The sequence below is a fragment of the Nuphar pumila genome, chromosome 14 (genome assembly GCF_984573655.1).
Source record: "Nuphar pumila chromosome 14, dmNupPumi1.hap1.1, whole genome shotgun sequence".
NCBI classification, from domain to species: domain Eukaryota; kingdom Viridiplantae; phylum Streptophyta; class Magnoliopsida; order Nymphaeales; family Nymphaeaceae; genus Nuphar; species Nuphar pumila.
In genome coordinates this window covers 83650051-83666821 of record NC_143262.1, presented here as the reverse complement: position 1 = coordinate 83666821, position 16771 = coordinate 83650051, and the positions used below count along the sequence as shown (strand labels likewise).

At 37.3% G+C, this 16771-nt stretch overlaps 1 pseudogene; it reads left to right on the top strand.

Moving 5' to 3' along the window:
* Positions 1 to 1831: 1831 nt before the first annotated feature.
* LOC149817159 (beta-galactosidase 6-like) lies at positions 1832 to 16605 on the top strand (annotated as a pseudogene).
* Positions 16606 to 16771: the final 166 nt, after the last annotated feature.

Genomic DNA, 16771 nt, shown 5'->3' with positions numbered 1-16771 from the left:
GAAGTTAGGTACACTTTAACTAGAGAAGAAAACTAGTGAACACCTGTGATTGTCACAAATCAAAAATCAAAGTTCTCTTTTTAGGCTGTAAATAAGTATTACTAAGGCATATTCTGTACGCATCAACCTAGCCTGGACCTATTTGAAAATTTTAAGTATAAAGCAAGGCCAGGTGCATGTAGAACAAAGTCTAGATCCCTACTAAAATGACATTGGGGATTGTTTTTCCTTTTGATTTTTACTCAGAGAAACCGCCCAAGGCGCAGTGACCTAACCGCACTGGCGCAGCCTGCCATACTTACAGTTGTTGTCCTGTCGGTGTAAAACTCCAAGGGCTTACCCCTCGACCCCAGCGAGTTGCCAAGCTTTGGCTCACACAATGATGCCCATGGGATTTGAACCTAGGCTGCCCAACAAACCTTCTAGGCCCTATCCCACCAAGCCAAACCCCTTCAGTCTGACATTGGGGATAGTTAATAAACCTGTTTTTTTTTTAAGATTACTAGGGGAAACAGCCACAATCACTGGGTTCATTATTGTAAAATCCTAGCTCCTACTTGCCCATTAGGGAGTACACCCACCTTCAAGCTTGGGTTTCGAACTAGTGACGTCCTGTCAGCTTGGTGATGTTTAAAAGTCACCCTACTATATGTGTGGATTAATATTCATTGAAACTTTAGGAAACACATGGATTATATATTTAGCTTTGGCACTTAATGAAGTTGAAAGAGGGGGTTAGTCTGATTACAAATTTGATTTGCTTTGTGTATTTTTGAAAATGACATGATAATATTTTTCTGTTAGAGTGCCACTTTACAGGGCCCCCATGTGATTGATTCATGCAAATATAGCAACAACAATAGGAGACTGATGTGTGTGTGTGTATATATATATATATATATAATTCCAAAAAGTTTGAGTCATTTACAAAAGAACAGCTTAACCTATTAGCTATTTACAAAAAACTGCCTAAAAATTAAGTTATTTCATTTAACTGCCTATTTCATCTGAGTGCATTTGAAATACCTGCCTGAGGTATAAAATGATATTCTTACCCTTACCTCATCTTGTAGTCATTTGTTCAAGAAATCAACAACCATGGAATTCACAAGTCTGCTCATTAGGAAGGGCGGACTTGTGAATGTCACCAAGTTGATGGGAAGTTAAAAACCCAAAGCTGGCGTCCCTTACTACAAGGTCGAAGTTGGGTGCACTCCCGGGTGGGCAGGGGGTCCTCAAGGGTTTTAATAGTTAGAGGTCAGCCAATATGTGGTCGGGGATGAGAGTTTTTTTTCTGGATTCACAACCCGAAGAAACTGCACTCAAATACCTGGTCGCGTTGGCTCAGCCTATCATACCTATGACCGTCGTGCCGACATTGTAAAACTCTGAAGCTATGACTCCTGCTCTCGGGGCCTATGCTACGCATTGACTTGTGCAGAGTGGTGATGCCTATGAAAATTGAACCTTGACTGCTTGTCTAGCAGCCAAGCCCCCACCCCACTACGCCAAACCCCCTTAGGGCTGTGATGGGAGGGTTTCTCTTAGACTATCCCAAAAAAAAAAAGGCAACTAAATGCAATTGTCAAAATGTTATAAGACTTTCTGCAAATAGCTGATAAATTAGGCAGCTATTTGTAAATTTATGTCTTCCTTGCGTACCAACACCCAAACTTCCGCTCATAACCTACCCTAATTATGTGCACATGTTGATACTCAAACCTTTATGTAGTAATGCGTTCTAGACAGACCATAGTAACTCAAATGAGTGGTCTTCTCCTGTAATAACAACATATGCTCCTAACCATCATCTGTGAACCTCTGGAGGGACATGGAAGGCTTTTGGAAGGGCACCTGCTTTCAGAGAAAGGCTTTGTGGGCACTGGTTATGTTAGTGGCAGCACATGTGGAGTGCCTTGGGGTGACCTATGATGGGAGGTCTCTCATAATCAATGGCCAGAGAAGGATGTTGTTCTCTGGTTCCATCCATTACCCTCGAAGCACACCACAGGCATGAATTTCCACCTTGTATATGCTTTCTATTTCTCGTTTTGTCCTTGTTTGTTTGTGATCCAAATGATAATCTAAACAAACAAAAGGATTCCGATTTTTCTAAATTGACCTCCCCACTTGTTCCTCCATTTCTTCCCATCTTTTCTGTTTGCTTCTTTTGTACCTTAATCAACACGTTATTTCAGTTGTCACTCAGTATTTTAAAGATTTATATTTTGTTTCACTTACTGCGAAGGGTGTCATTGGTCCTATTTCTATCGGTTCGATTCGGCAAGATCAAGCCAGAATTATGCAAATGAAGTTCTCTGAAGATTAGATTTTTAGGGCCATCAAAGGTTTGTCGAGGTGGAAAGTTTTAGGTTCTGATGGGTTTCATGTGGATTTCTTCAAAAAAATTTGGTCTTGTGTGAAGCCTGATGTTATTAACATGTTTGATGAGTTCTATCGCAACTCCAAATTGCCTATTCAAACCCACTTGGCAATTATTTCTTTAATTCCGAAAAAGGATGCTGCCACTGATATTTCTAGGTTTCGCCCGATTTTTGTTATGAGTGCCCTTTATCGGATGATTGCTAAGGTATTGGCTAATAGGTTAAAGGTCGTAGCTCACCAAATTTTTTCAAACTCTCAGTTCGCCTTTATCCACAATAAGAGGATTCACCATTCATTCATCTTGGCCTCTGAAGTCATTCACTCCTTACATCTTAGTGGCCAGCCCTATTTTTCTCTTAAATTAGATTTTTATAAAGCCTTTGATTCTGTGCATTGGCCCTTCTTATTTCAAATGTTATCCAATTTTGGCATTGGTCGTCGTTTTTCTGGGTGGGTGAGAAAATTGGTCTCTAATGCTCGTGCCATGATTAAGATTAACGGCACTAGAGGTGGCCGGATCAAGTTGGGGCATGGATTAAGGCAAGGCTACCCTCTCTCGCCTTTGTTGTTCAATGCCATTGCTGAGGGTTTCGTGGTGTTGCTCAAGCGTGTTGCGGAGAAGCGTCTGATAGATCCTCTAGATGTTCCAGATTTTTTGGACCATATTCTTATTTATGATGATGATATGATTATTTTTGAGCGAGAAAACGTGCAGCAGATGCTTAGATTTAAGTTTATTCTCCAGTTCTTTCTTTCTCTTTCTGGGCTTTTCCTAAATGATAGCAAATGCTCTCTTACTATGTTCAATGTTCAGTCTTCTATGCTTGCAGTGGGTCAACATATTTTTAATTGTGCAATCTCTGAGTTGTTGATGACGTATTTGGGTATGTCGTTACATGTGAAGCGCCTGTCTTCCATTGCTTGGGCTCCAACTATTCAAAAGGTGAAAAGCAAGCTTTTTTCGTGGCAGGCGTTTTATCTCTCTATTGTTGGTCGTCTGAGTTTAATCAAACATGTTCTTTCTTCTATCCCTGAATTCTTCATGTCAATGTCTGTGATGCCTGTGGGCGTGGAGAAACAAATTTTTCGTTTAATGACGGATTTTCTTTGGTCTGGGTGTCAGCTTAAGAGTAAGCGTCATTTGGTTGGTTGGCGAATGGTGGTGCTACCTAGGCGTATGGTCGGCTTAGGTGTTTTTGCTTCAAGACAGAGGAGTATTGCTCTTGTGGCCAAGCAATGTTGGATGGCCCATCAACCAGGGTCTTCATGTGCTCGCTTGCTTCATGCTAAATATGGTGCTCCTGATTTATCTCATTTTTGCCATGAAACCCGGGGGGTGGCGATCTCGCACTTGCGAAGCATGTGGCTGAGAGCCTTATTGTCCTTCAGAGGTCAAACTGGGGATGCTGAAAATTATGATCAGTGGTTGCAATGGGCGATTACACCAAATGGTGCATTCCACACCCACAAAGTGTATAGATCGTTGCTCCCCCCAGGGGCAGATTGGTTTCCTGAGTGTGTGTTATGGGGTAAGGGCCCTTCTCCATGATCTCGGGTCTTGGCTTGGTTAATTTTGCATGATAGGGTTCAGACTCACAGTTATTTAAAGAAGTTGGGTTTTTAGTTTCCAAGTTGGTGTGTGTTGTGTCAAGCTGTTGAAGAAACTATTTTTCATTTATTTTGGTCCTGCCCCATCTTTGTGGCCCTATTTAATAGGACGTGGAGATCTCCGAACATAATTGTCAAAGAGGAGTCTTTTGCGCTTGATCTGCTTTTGGGCCCTATTGAAGTTAGACGATGCAAGCTGTGGAGACTGATCTGGAAGACATGGTTGCTTACTACTTGGTGGTTTGTTTGGATGGCACGCAATGATGCTACTTTTCATCAAATTTCGATCATCCTTAATCATCTTGTCCATAAAATCATGGTTGACGTATATGCGATTTTACGTATGCATCTTAGAGACCTCTCCTTTCATCTGAACAACGTTCACTCAACGGTGGTTTCTTCTAATCTAGCGGATCCTGATTGAGCTGGCTTTGTTGTTTGTTGCTAGCTGTTTGTAGTTTCTTTTTCTTTAGCTTTTGTTTTTTCTATATTTTAGTTTTGTTTTCTATTTTGTTCGGTTCATGGGTTCAACATTTTGTTGATCTTCATGAGTATTAATGTTGATCTTCTTTCCTCTCTCTCTCTCTCTCTCTCTCTATATATATATATATATATATATATATATATATATATATATATATATATAGAGAGAGAGAGAGAGAGAGAGATGAGTGGGTGGTAGCTGCTTACCACCCAACTGGCTAGATTTCAGTGGACGCTCAGCACAAGCGCTCTCGTTAAAGGGCCTTTAGGGGCACTTTTGAAGGTCCTTTTGACTTTTAGTTCCCCGGTCCACTTCCTCAAACACAGAAAGTGGTAGCTGCACTTTCTGATATATATATATATATATATATATATCAAAAAATTCATTTTATTGACATTTTTCAGTTTTTGCCTTTTGCAGATGTGGCTGTGTTTGATTGCAAATGCAAAGCAGGGCGGATTGGATGTAATCCAGACTTATGTGTTCTGGAACCCGCATGAGCCCAAGCATGGACAGGTGAACACATTTAATAAATAATTATGAGTTTTTTCAGCCAAAATCTATATAATATTAGATAAAAATAGACTTGTTAATTGAATCTACTTTTGGATAGAAATGGACCTCAATATGGTTAACTTCACCTAACGCAAAGGAATCTGTGTCCAAGTGTCACACCCGCCTGGGTGCGGGTGCGAGGCGAGTGTGGTGCCCTGTTAGAAAAGTCTATGTTACATAGTTTACATGGTTTTGGATGTGTTCAAGAGAACATTGAAGTTCAAGTTTTTGAAAAAAAAAATGGAAAATTGGAGTTCAAGGGCTCCTTGTGTCATATCATACCAAGAGCACCACAATGTCCTTTATTTCCTTTATTGATGGCATTATGTTTTTTTTTTCTAGGCATTATTTTTTCAATTGTTTGTATAAACAGCATTTTTGTTTTCTAATGGTGGCAAAGATGTTGGAATTCAGGAACTTGGTCACATCTCATTTGTTGCCAAACATGGTCTGAAATTATTGTATGCTGATATGCCATGTTCTGTCTTGGAGTTTGATGAAGAACTTAGTTGAAAGTTCCTCTTGAAACTTCTTTTTCTGTTTCAGTATAATTTTAAAGGAAGATATGACTTGGTGGCATTTTTGAAGCAAGTTCAAGCTCAAGGCCTCTATGTTAGCCTAAGGATTGGTCCCTACGTCGAGTCTGAATGGAAATATGTGTATGAACCTTTGTCATTAATTAATAAAATATTCTTTTTTATTTCCTTTACCTGTTGATGTATATGTAATAAAATCATAATAATTGATTATTTTTATTTGCAGAGGACTTCCATTTTGGTTGCATGATGTTCCAGGCATAGTATTCCAAACTAACAATGAGCCCTTCAAAGTCATGACTCAACTCCGTACATCATGCCTAAACGATTGCCATTATCAATTTTTTTGTTCTTGAGTGAGGATAGTGATGACAACATGGCTCACACAAAGGTTAAGGGTGCATTCAATTGCTCCAGATCCATGTGACACGAGCCCCACACCAAGATCCATGGCTTATCAAATGAGACATCATAGATCGAGGATATGGGATCCCTTATAGAAAGGGAAATGAGAGCAGAATCCTGAATATGAGATTCAAGGATCTCAACCATGAAATCCGCAGGAATCAAACACTTGCTTCGGTATGAGAAAATAGAAATTGTGATAGTTGACAAGATTCAAGGCAAAAACAGTCACATCTGACAATCACAATCATATTTTGTACCTTTCTCATGTTTCACTGACATGCAGAAAGTGTTGTCATTGTGATTTACAATCACAGCATCTTAAGAAAATCCAAGAATCAGACGACACTGCAAAAATGCCCTCAGTGCATATGAGATCCTAAGATCCTATATCACCTAGGATATGAGATCTAAGGCAATCAAATGCCCCATAATATTATCAACTGTCTTTAGCTAAATAACCTAAATGACCCTAAGCGCAAAAGGCCATAATTCAAATTGGATTGCCTTACCATACAAAAAAACATAACTCATTATCCAGAATATGGTACTCTGGCATCAAATTTTGCTGAGAGAATGTCGTGAAAATGGCCTATCGCAGGGGCCACTTCTACTCAGTTCTCAAGTACTGGTTGAATAGCCCTTATCTTCCCCCTGACAAATATTGGAAATATGTTTAAAATATCGTGAAAAATCATGATAATTGCAGTTGCATTATTGCCAGACACGTTACATACTCAAAATAAGCTATTTTTTTGCATATTATTTAATAAGTTGTTCTTTTTTTATATATTTTTATATTGCTTAGTTTATTGACTTTGCAAAGACTTTTCCAATAATTGTTAATAAAAACCGGATGTATATTTTCACAACCCTTTAGTTGCATTTTAAATGTTTCTCACTATGCTTCAAGTAACCTATCCCTTGGGATGAACGGTGGTGAACAAGCCATTCTGGCTTACAAGGTATTGATTTTTATTTATTTATTTCTTTGTAACTGTTAAATGCTCTCAAGTCCAAACCACAAAAGCCAGGAAAGATTATTAAGGATCCTAGCACTTTTGGCATGATGTAAGAAAATTATTGGAGTTGCATTATTTCTATTAGTTAATGACATGGTCACATTTTCACTTGATGTCCCATAAACCATGAATCTACAAAATTTGATATTTCTCAGTAATAACCTAATCCACAAAAGCTCTGGTCATCTGGTGTGGGCGTCACCAAGTTGTCTGGATATTACAAGTTTTTTTTTTATGACAACCCTCACCGAGAACTGGGTCACTCAATGGAACCGCTAGCCTGTGAAGTAAAACTCCTTGTTGAAGACATGATCACCCAACCTTACATACTCCAACTGTGTTAAAGCAACGGCAGCCTCTATGTGGCAGTGGGATTCGATCATGGGTCTTCAGCTTGACACAAGACCCCGCTGACCACAAGGGTAACTACCACCGTGGTGGCAGGACGTCACAAGTTCAAAACCCATGTGGGGCTTCCCTTGCCCAAGGTTGAAGTTGGTGCACACTTAGGTGGGCAGAGGGACTTTGAAGGTTTTACTAACAGGAAGCTTGTCAATGTGGAGTTGGTGATAAGGGGTTTTCCCTTAGCCTAGCCCAAAAAAAAAGAAGTGACGGTGATTAATAGAGTTAAAACTTAGTGTGAGGTAACATGAATTAAAGATGCCGAACCCCCTCAACATCTAAATTGCTAGGCTAAAAAAAAAAAATCAGAAAATTTGTGAATGTTACACTAAATAATTACGAGAACAATCACATTAAGTCAGAAACAACTAGGCTAAATTGTGTATACATCAACAACACTAAACAACCCATGAATTCACCGATTAATCACTCCAATAACAAAAAAACAAAAACATGTAACTCTACCTAAAAAATTTCAATCATAATGAAAACAATAAAAAATAAAGGATCTTCCTTGAAAATCATTTTCTCCCTCCTTCTTCTGCAGCTCATAATCATTTTCTTCCTCCTCAAACTCGGCCTACAAATTGGCTTTCAGTTGCCTCTAGTTAGCATCATCGAGGATGCTCAGCTCTTCTTACACCAGTTCATCTATTATGTCCACATTATCAATGTTAATCGGGTCATATAGCAGCTCCTATGGCATCTCATCAATATATATATATATATATATATATATATATATATATATATATATATATATATATATATATATATATATATATATATATATATATAATGCATTTACAATTATATAAATAACCTAACAATCTTTTAATGTTATATAATTACTAATATACAAGCTATTGTGTGCTTCTTGGCCTCAAACGAGTCACCCTTTGTGTTCGTAACCCCAGCCCTAACCACGTTTTTATAACCCACGAACGGTTACAAAAATGTGAAAGAGACCTGTTACGGAATACGAGGGGTCGTGACCCGATAACGGATCTATCCGTTAGTCATTCTCTTAACCCATTATCTAATCCAAATAAAAACAGAAAAACAGGGCAAAAAGAGCATTAGACTCTGAATGGATATGGCCCTAAAGGGCTTGAACCTCAACTGGCGCAACGCAACACATAGGCGCGTGTGTGTGGCAGTCATCCCACTCCCTTGTTCTTTAGAACAAGTGTAAGAGCTTCCATGTAGGTTATAAAGCCCACCACATCATCAAGTCCAAACATACTCAAAAAATGAGTGGTCCCCATTGTTTTCCATTATTTGAATTCCCTCTTCTCCTCCTCTTACGCCCAACATTTGGAACCCCGTCTAAATAGGATATCCATCGGATTCGTTCATAAATCCTAAACCGAATCTGATTACTAATGGGATTCAGTTTTCTTAACAGTTTCCGACTAATCAGATTTGGAATAGCATGAGATTTTGAATATATCCGATCCGATGACATCCCTTAAGATACGCCCTAGGAGTGGACATTTTCAGTCCATAAGCAAGTCATTGATTTTGGTGTACTGAAAACAGAAAGGTTGGTTGGCTTTGTGTTGGTGGATGCAGTTCTTCATGCAAAACTTCACCACTACGATTGTTGAACTGATGAAGTCTCATAACCTGTATGCTTCTCAGGGAGGTCCCATCATAATCTCTCAGGTAATTAACATTCAATACCAAACAAAAGAAAAAAAAAACATGATTTATTTGTTTGTTTATTTTTCATACTTTTTTAGCAGCAATGTATGTACACTGAGTTGAACCCTGTACTGTTTGGACATGGAGCAAGTAGTAGGGTACGTGGGATAATTTTTGGTGATGGGTCTAAATTGTTAGGTCATATCAGACTCACCCGGATCCAGGTAGGATGCCAAATAGATGCAAACCAGATCCTTGTGTCCTATCTTCCAATCAATTTTTTAACTCATGTGATGAATTTCTGTCGCTTAAGTGATCTATATAATGGATTATTGCATCTAGGGCTGTCAACAGGTTGGGTTTGTATCGGGTACTCAACCCGACCCAAACCTGAAAAACTGGGTATGGGCATGAAAAAACTCCAACCTGAACCCGCCCAGAGCAATATGCAGGCCAGGTTTTGGTCATGATTTTTGTTGGGTACTCGACGCGACCCAACCCAGTTCTTTTGCCAGTGCCCACCCGATCTGAGTATTTTATATTTATTTTTAATATAAATAAATTTTTGAAATTATATGGTTCCGGGTCTGAGATTCTATTTTCATGATCCGAGAAAACCTGAACCTGGCAGTTTGTTATTTGGGCGGGTTCGAGTACACCCTTATAGGTCGGATACCGGACTTGTTGACAGCCTTAACTGCATCATATATATATATATATATATATATATATATATATATATATATATATATATATATATATATATATATATATATATATGTAAACCAGCAAAATATGTAAACTAGTATAAACTGAGATTTTCATAGCGTTTTTTGTAAATCTAACCTTAAAGATGCATTCGGTGTGATCCATTTGCTTGGAATCAGCTGTTAGATAATCATAATGGGATCAAGAAATGTGATTTTGCATGCTTGAATATTTATAAAAATTTTGAGCCATTGCTTTTCAAGCCTTTAAAGATCCTTCTTATACATTGTAATCCGATGATCTAAGAGTCTTTTTTTATAAAACCAAGCATCTAGATTGCATCCTTACAATAAAATTTTAGAAAAAAAATACCTATAAAAATCTTGGTGCAAACCAGTTTACATATTTTTCTCATTTACCCTATATATATACATATATATATATATATAGAGAGAGAGAGAGAAAGGATATAGATCCAATACTGATTTTCTATGATTTGTGAATTTGTGTTTTACACATAAAATGGCTACACGTGTTAGTGATTTTTTGTACTTTGTGTGCCCCGATCACCCAACCGTGTCCCGAGAGATTGGCAGGGGACTGCACCGTATATGATTATATTGTCAATGACTTACAGATAGAAAACGAGTACGGCACCTACGAAAGGGGAGACCATGAGGCCGGCATTGCTTACGTGAAGTGGGCAGCCCAAATGGCAGTGGGTCTGGGCACAGGCGTGCCCTGGATGATGTGCAAGCAATATGACGCACCCGACCCACTGGTCAGTCACCAACCAACCCCTTTCCTTTCCCAACTTATTTGAACAAAAGGACAATTGGAAGTTATATATATCTAACAGCATCTCTTCTGCATGTCTACCAACTCAAGAATGTTCACTATATATTAACTCATTATTGAAATATACATGTAGTGCAGATAAATACATGCAATGGACTGAGACGTTTACTGGACCAAACTCACCTACAAAACCGTCTTTGTGGACAGAGAATTGGACATCTCAGTAAGTTTCTTCTACGACTAGTAGATAACCTTGCCCTTTCTATACATGTTTATGACTACTATTACAAGAATCTCAAAAATCAGTGCATGAGAAAAAGGACACCCATACCAAGCCTAACCCGGCTTGCCTTTCAAGAAAAAAAAAAAAAAAAAGATACCCACACATCCTTTTTCTTCCGTAAAATGCAAGCACTGGGCAAGGTGGCCTACAAGGACTCCACATGTCTGGCTAGGCGGTTTGCCTTAAGGCATTCAAGTTGAAGGATCTCATGAGTTGGTTACTTGGGGTGTGCATCCTTTGCCTTATGAATGGAGCAACAGGCTCCCTGGTGGGGCAAGGGCAGTGACTGAGGGGTTTTAACCGCTTGGGGTTAAGCTATGCAACAGTGTCAATCTCTCTCAAACCCCATCACCTGCTCCAAGATTTTCGCTCAATAAATCATCATCATCGTCAAGCCTTATCCCAACTACATGGAGTCAGTTTTAAGAGTCATATTTCTTAAATCCTGTATATCTAAAACTAAAACTTTAGTCATTTTACCATCTTTGATGTCACCTCTAAATGCCTTCTTCCAAGTCTTTAGTGGTATTGTTCTTTTTTTAGCTCCTACTTGTATACCTTTGTGTTGTAAGTGGTTTTCGTGCAACATGTCAAAATCATTTTAAACGGTTTTCACTTGTTTTATTCTTTATTGGTTTGATTTCAAGATTTTCGCTCAATAAATATTTAAAAAAATGCACTGCCCAAGGTGAGTCTTGGGCTACCAAGTACTTTGAGAAAAGTGGGTCCCACTATCTCACTCATGCCCCCAAGATATATATGTTTACATGCAACATAGAGTTCTGAAATCTAATGAATTGGAAATAAGTATCACATGTTCTGCATGTAAGGTTTCAAGTGTTTGGGGGTGAGCCATACCCAAGGAGTGTTGAGGACATCGCTTACGCTGTTGCACTTTTCATTGCAATGAAGAATGAAAGCTTTGTGAACTATTACATGGTATGAAGCTACTGACCCTTAACCACTTTTCATTCTCATGGTGCCTAGACCTGCTCAACCATGCTTGTGCAGTACCATGGAGGAACAAATTTTGGAAGGACAGGGGCTGCCTATGTCACAACAAGCTATTATGATCAAGCTCCCCTTGATGAATATGGTTAGAACTTGTAAATTTGAACTAGTTCTAGTTTGTCATTCATAAGTGAGGCCTTTCTACAATTCATTGTATTTGGTGCTTGATACTGTCATTCAGTAGATTAAGAGACATTAATTTAAGGATTTTCTTGAAGCATTGACCCTTTTGAGTTATTGATGATCTATGGTATGTGTTGGAAGGGTTAATAAGGCAACCTGAATGGGGTCATCTCAAAGAACTGCATGCTGCAATAAAACTATACGCCACACCACTACTGCATGGAAATCTATGTTATTCTTCCCTGGGGGAACTTCAAAAGGCAAGTTCTACTGCTTCCATCTTTTACAGCTTGGTTTTCTTTTTGTCAACTTTAGATACACTAGATCCATTTGGAGTTAGGTTGACTGGTAAGTTAAATACTTGGTCCTAAAGCATTACTTCCAACTCCTTATGAACCACTCTAGAAAAAGCTACTATAAATAACCAAATGATTTCACTGCATGACATTCAATTGGTCTACAGGTCTATGTTTTCCAAGGGCGCAATGAAGGGTGTGTAGCATTTCTTGTAAACACAGACAAGGAAAATAAGGCTGCTATGCAATTCCAGGGATCTAATTATGACCTACCAGAGCACACGATTAGCATTGTAGGTGATTGTAGAAAAGAGATCTTTAATACTGCAAAAGTTATATGGCCTCTTAAGATTCATGTATGTCATCTGTGTGTGTGTGTATGTGTGTGTGTGTGTGTGTGTGTGTGTGTGTGAGAGAGAGAGAGAGTTTCCATTGTCTTGTATATGTATTTATTTATGAATGTATAATTACCTCTGAGCATTTGCCAAGTTATCTTGAAGACTTGAACCCACAAAAATAGTGAAACTCTGAAATGGTTATGTTAGTTGAGAGCTAGATCAGCTTGAATTGTGAATTTTTTATTCTTGGACTTTTTGATACCCTATTTATGAAAAAACACCAAAATGTGGGAAATTCTGGGTATCTTGTGGCAATGAAATTACAAAGGACTTGGTCTAAACCCACTTTCATCAATGATATAACATTAGAAACCAAAACAAAATAGGTACCCAGTAGGATAAGACCAACCTTACAAATTCTGCTTCCAACCCTAGCAAATTTTTTGGTTCATTTTTTATATTTTTTCAGTGTATAACCAAATTTGAAGAACATGAGCACAAGCATGTGACTTAACTTCAGCAAAGTGAACCCCAAGCTACAGCACACTTTCAGCCTTTTTCATGCATACATGGATTAGTTTTTGTATAGTTATTTTAAAGAATGCAAAATAACAATGCTTCTTATTTTGTTACACCAGGTGACTGCACAATATAGCATAAGGTCTCATGTAAGCTCAGGAAAACTTGCTAATGGCATGTGGGAAGGGATCCCAGAGCCAATCCCTAATTGTGATCGGACTTCTCTAAGAGCAAACTACTTATTGGAGCAAATGAACACAACAAAAGATGTATCAGATTACCTCTGGTACACATTTAGGTAACGGGTAAAAGCTCTTCTTTCATTTTTATTATTGAACTTTAAGTTTAGAAGCTCACTGTGCCACTTAGTCATTCAAAGAAAACTGAAGTTAAAGCTAATCCAAGTCATGGTTCTACTTAATGGCTCAATGGGGCATAGCTAAAATGACATCCGACTTGGTTCAGGTTGCCTAGGCATTGGCTGTCATGTTTGTTAACTTGGTCAAGTCTAATTAGGAGAATGACCTACTAAGTGCGAGCCATGTCCAACGTTGGTCAGGCAAAAGATTTCATCTAGAAAAACCTTTTTTTTTAATATCGTTTTCCAGATGTAGTAACAAAAAATAATGTTCCATCACAAGATGAATGGACAGAAGAGAACAATAGGAAAGATGATTGCACTACCTGTTGGAATATGATCTAGATTTTATAACAAAAATCACGGTAGGATCTTTGCTATTTAATTGACCGACAGATTAAATAATTAATTTCGAAATTAATTAATGCAATACATGAAAAATTACCTTCCCGCTTTTCCGGATTGATTAACAATGGTACGATTGGATTCCTTTCGCTCTCCTTTGGCTAAGACCCCCAGTTCTTTACCAAATGTAGTATCAATTTCAACTCTTGTGTGTGATCACAAGAAAACTATGAAATTGATCACTCAAATTGACTCTCTAAAATTTTGAAAAGAGGAAATTTCTTTTCATGTGTTTCTAAAAGAGACGAAGACGTCGAAAATTCTGCATATCTTTCACAAGATATACTCAAGTGTGGGATAGTGATAGTTATCTCATAACTACCCACTAATCCTATCATTTGTGGTAGTTATCTCATAACTACCCACTAATCTTATAATTTCAAAAAACTTCCCACATGAAATGAAAATTTTCACAATTTGAATAATCTGACTACAAATATTCTAATAAAATATAACACTTATATTTTATTCCGGTTCATTGATTGGAGCCACCAAAAAGGACCTGGTCGGACCCAATTAGATTAAGCTCCAATAAATTAATATTAATTCAGTCAACTCTTGACTAATTAAAATAATTTATTAATCATACTTTATACCACTATAAAAATTATGATTGCACTCTCAATCTAATAGAAATACTAAAGCCAATAATTAAATCCTCCGATGTATCGATCTTACATGTCACCCCCATTGGTCAACTAAAATATTCAGAAAACATAGTTTTTCTAGAACAATTATTTTTCCAAATATTTATAATTCCTCAATTTTTTTTTCACTTGACGGTACCATGTGATCTCATCACATCATTAATTCAACAGTTTCAGTCGAATTACTGAGCTCAGATTTAAACCGTTTATTTAGGATAACTTATAAGGTCATGACCATGCCTAAAATTAGGTGACGGATTCCATCTTGCGAATATATGTTCCCCGTTATTTCACTTTAATTCCCAAAGCACCGAGATATTGATTAGCAATTTAATCTCACTCATTGGTACATCAAAAAACTTCGAGTTAGTAATCAAAGTCCATTAATAGCTCAGGATTAAGGTGTCACGTACGATAATCTTGTGAAATTATATTCGTCTAGTCAAAACGAAAAATTAAATTTCACGTGGTCTATCCAATATATCAAATATATATTCTTAATTTTATTACCAAGTCAAAGATGGACTTTAATAAAATCAAGACGATCTTACAAAATAAAATGTTCAACTTTATTTACCGATCGTTGATTAAATTTTAAATTGAATTATAAGTCAAATATTTTTGTGTTTATCAAATAAACACTCGACTTATAATATCCAGCAATTCCCGGACAAAAGCTAGCTCATATTAATTTAATAAAATAACATTTCAATTAATTCCAAATAAAGTGCATATGTACAACAGTGAATATACTCGACGGGCACTACATATCTAACACTACCATCTCCATCTTAAGATGAATAGTTCATTGTATTGTAGTAAAAAGCAGCACTTAGCTTCTAATATCCTCACAACTAAGAATTTTGTTATGTTATTTCCTCAGTCAGTTGTATTTATTTATTCTTTCTTGGAATAACTTGTTGCAGCGTTAATTATGATGGGCAATTCCTTCAACCTGTTCTTCACATAGAATCTACAGCCCATGTAGTGTATGCTTTTGTAAATGGCATTTTTTTAGGTACATCTCGTTTTTCTCATTTCCATCTATATTAGTCAATTAGTACCTATATTTAAAGTCTTAACAGAATATATTGTCTATTTACAATTAAGCTTAACCCATATATTGTAAATGTCACAATTAATATGTGAATTATAATTAGACTCATCATGGTTTGGTTGAAAATTAAGTCCTTGATGAGAAACGGCTAAACACCACAAAGGTCTTTATATTATAAAAGCTTTATGAAATGTATATGAACATGCATTAACTAAAACAAACTTCTCTTTTTTCATTTTCTTTCAGGAAGTGAACATGGAAATTTCCAATCACAAGGTGTACTGTTTGAGAAGTCAGTATCATTGAAGGATGGGGCAAATCAAGTTGCTTTATTAAGTGCCATGGTTGGATTACCAGTAAGGAGTCATCATTATCTAAATCACCTTCCATTGTGAATTTGCAAGTAAAGATGTCATTATATTGTTTATAGGCAACATGGAGACATTAATTGGAAATGGAACCAATGTTTTCTGTAATTACCTTGTGAAGGACTCAGGAGCACATCTTGAAAAGAGAACTGCTGGTATACATATGGTAAGAATTCAGGGGACAAATAATGCCTCTCAAGACTTCTCAAACCATCCATGGGGATATCAGGTAATGTCTTTTTCCTTCTTTGTCTTCTTTATGTCCATTAAATTCATTTTGGTTTTGAATGCATTGGAATATATGTGATGTCAAAAATCCATGTACATTGACATGGACATATACATTTAGTTAAGCATGATGAACCACTCAATAATTACCTATCCTGAACTGTTGAGGCAGCGGCTACATCAATTGTTTTAGGTTGGCCTATTAGGTGAAAAAATGAAGATATATAAGAAAGCAACTTCTAATAAGTTAAAGTGGGAAACTACTGAGAGCCCTATGCAACAGCCCCTTATCTGGTATAAGGTAATAGACAACACATTTATGACTTCATTGTGAATTATTGTAGTGTATATGCACTCAGATTAAGTTAAAGAAGTATATTGAGCAATCCCAACCAGTGCACTACACTTCAGTGATTAAGTAATAGATCATAAATTTTTGGTAGAGGACAATGATTCCACTGAATGTTCGGTGCCATACTGCTAAGATTTAGAGCAACAGGATCATTCCCTTTAGGATCATCAAATTTTGCCTGAGCTCTACTTTCAATCCCACTCTACTAGAGAGTAAAGATACAGGAAGACACTGAC